We start from the raw sequence: 3,409 nt of genomic DNA on the forward strand, positions 1-3,409 counted from the left end.
TTTATGTTGAGTCATCATCCTCTTATTAAAAAGCACTAGTTGGAGAGCACCGATGTCATTTGCATTCATTACTGTTAGTTTACATGGAGTATGATTTGACTGGATCTCTTTTACCATGAATTACAATGTCTAGTCAGTCCTTGATCTTTAAAGGTGCTCGGCATTTATGTTTTGCGGTATCAGAAAGGGCTAGCGAGATACCATCTTTTCATATCATACCATTATTATTTTGAGAAAGTGTTGTCATCCGAGATTTATTATTATTGCTCGCTATTTGATTATGTCATTGATATGAGTAAACATGAGACCTAAGTGTTATTGTGAATATGGTTAGTTCATAATCTTTGCTGAAAACCTGAATGCTGGCTTTACATATTTACAACAACAAGAGCAAACAGAGTTTGTGAAAGTTTTTCTTTATCACTTTCAGTTTATCAACTGAATTGCTTGAGGACAAGCAAAGGTTTAAGCTTGGGGGAGTTGATACGTCTCTGTCGTATCTACTTTTCCAAACACTTTTGCCCTTGTTTTCGACTCCAACTTGCATGATTAGAATGGAACTAACCCGGACTGATGCTGTTTTCAGCAGAATTGCCATGGTGTTATTTGTGTGCAGAAATAAAAGTTCTCGGAATGACTTGAAAATCAATGGAGAATTATTTTGGAGTATATAAAAAATACTGGAAGAAAGATCCATGTCAGGGGGGCCTCCACCTGTCCACGAGGGTGGTGGCGCGCCCCCTGCCTCGTGGGCCCCCTGATGCTCCACCGACCTCAACCCTGACTCCATATAATCACTTTCGGGGAGAAAAAATCAGGGAGAAGGATTCATCACATTTTACGATACGGAGTCGCCACCAAGCCCTAAACTTTCTCGGGAGGGCTGATCTGGAGTCCGTTCGGGGCTCCGGGGAGGGGAATCCGTCGCCATCGTCATCATCAACCTTCCTCCATCACCAATTTCATGATGCTCACCGTCGTGTGTGAGTAATTCCATCGTATGCTTGCTGGACGGTGATGGGTTGGATGAGATTTATCATGTAATCGAGTTAGTTTTGTTAGGGTTTGATCCCTTGTATCCACTATGTTCTGAGATTTATGTTGCTATGACTTTGCTATGCTTAATGCTTGTCACTAGGGCCCGAGTGCCATGATTTCAGATCTGGACCTATTATGTTTTCATCAATATATGAGAGTTCTTGATCCTATCTTGCAAGTCTATAGTCACCTATTATGTGTTATGATCCATTAACCCCGAAGTGACAATAATTGGGATACTTACCGGTGATGACCATAGTTTGAGGAGTTCATGTATTCACTATGTGTTAATGCTTTGGTCCGGTACTCTATTAAAAGGAGGCCTTAATATCCCTTAGTTTCCATTAGGACCCCGCTGCCACGGGAGGGTAGGACAAAAGATGCCATGCAAGTTCTTTTACATAAGCATGTGTGACTATATTCGAAATACATGCCTACATTACATTGATGAACCGGATCTAGTTCTGTGTCACCCTAGGTGAGTGAGTCCTAGATTAGGGGGTCTCCGGACAGCCGGACTATCTCCATTGGCCGGACTGTTAGACTATGAAGATACAAGATTGAAGACTTCGTCTCGTGTCCGGATGGGACTCTACTTAGCGTGGAAGGCAAGCTAGGCAATACGGATATGGATATCTCCTCCTTTGTAACCGACCTTGTGTAACCCTAACCCTCTCCGGTGTCTATATAAACCGAAGGGTTTTAGTCCGTAGGACAACAACCACAACATACAATCATACCATAGGCTAGCTTCTAGGGTTTAGCCTCTCCGATCTTGTGGTAGATCTACTCTTGTACTACCCATATCATCAATATTAATCAAGCAGGACGTAGGGTTTTACCTCCATCAAGAGGGCCCGAACCTGGGTAAAACACCGTGTCCCCTGCCTCCTGTTACCATCCGGCCTAGACGCACAGTTCGGGACCCCCTACTCGAGATCCGCCGGTTTTGACACCGACATTGGTGCTTTCATTGAGAGTTCCTTTGTGTCGTCGCCCTTAGGCTTGATGGCTCCTACTATCATCGATGGCGATGCGGTCCAGGGCGAGACTTTTCTCCCTGCACAGATCTTCGTATTCAGCGGCTTTGCACTGCGGGCTAATTCGCTTGGCCATCTGGAGCAGATTGAAAGCTACGCCCCTGGCCGTCAGGTCAGATTTGGAAGTTTGAACTACACGGCCGACATCCGTGGAGACTTGATCTTCGATGGATTCGAGCCACAGTCGGGCGCACCGCACTGTCACGATGGGTATGACCTAGCTCTGCCGCCGAACAGTACCCCAGAGGCCGCGCCCGCATCAGCTCCGACCCTTAGCTCAGAGCCAACTGCGCCAATCGAGGACGGGTGGCTAGACACCGCCTCAGGGGCTGCAGTCTCAACGGCGATCGAGCCGAACACCAGCCTAATCCTCTACGAAGCCCGTGACTCCAAGGTGCCGGACTCTTTTCTGGACTCCGAACCGTCCGCTCCCCTGCCAATCGAATCCGATTGCGCACCGATCATAGAATTCACCGCCGCGGATATCTTTCAGCACTCGCCCTTCGGCGACATTCTGAATTCACTAAGGTCTCTCTCTTTGTCAGGAGAGCCCTTGCCGGACTATGGCCAATAGGATTGGGATGCGGACGACGAAGAAATTCGACGCCCACCCACCACCCACTTCGTAGCCACTGTCGATGATTTAACCGACATGCTCGATTTCGACTCCGAAGACATCGACTGTATGGACGACGATGTAGGAGACGAACATGAACCAGCGCCTATAGGGCACTAGAAAGCCACCTTGTCATATGACATATACATGGTGGATACACCCAAATAATGCAATGGCGACGAGATAGCGGAGGATGACCCCTCCAAGAAGCAACCCAAGCACCGACGTCAGCGGCGCCGCTCTAGGTTCCGCCAAAGCAAAAGTGGTGATACCGGCACAGGAGATAATAACACTCCGGATAGTGCCAAAGACAACAACATTCCCCACCAGCAAGATTCAGAGCAGGAGGATGGAGGAGCCAGCTCTCCTGAGAGAGCGGCAGATGGAGAGGAGGAGGATGGCAATTACATGCCCCCCTCTGAAGACAAGGCAAGCCCCGACGACGATGAATTCGCCGTACCAGAGGATCCCGTCGAACAAGAGCACTTCAAGCGCCGGCTTATGGCCACGGCAAATAGCCTAAAGAAAAAGCTGCAGCACCTTCAAGCTGATCAAGATCTGCTAGCTGACAGATGGACTGAAGTCCTCGCGGCCGAGGAATATAAACTCGAGCGCCCCTCCAAGAATTACCCAAAGTGCAGGTTACTACCCCGACTGGAGGAGGAAGCGTATGATACGGCTGATCGGCCACCTCGTGGCCGCGATAGAGAGGCAT

Source organism: Triticum aestivum, chromosome 7A, assembly GCF_018294505.1.
Source record: "Triticum aestivum cultivar Chinese Spring chromosome 7A, IWGSC CS RefSeq v2.1, whole genome shotgun sequence".
Taxonomy (NCBI): domain Eukaryota; kingdom Viridiplantae; phylum Streptophyta; class Magnoliopsida; order Poales; family Poaceae; genus Triticum; species Triticum aestivum.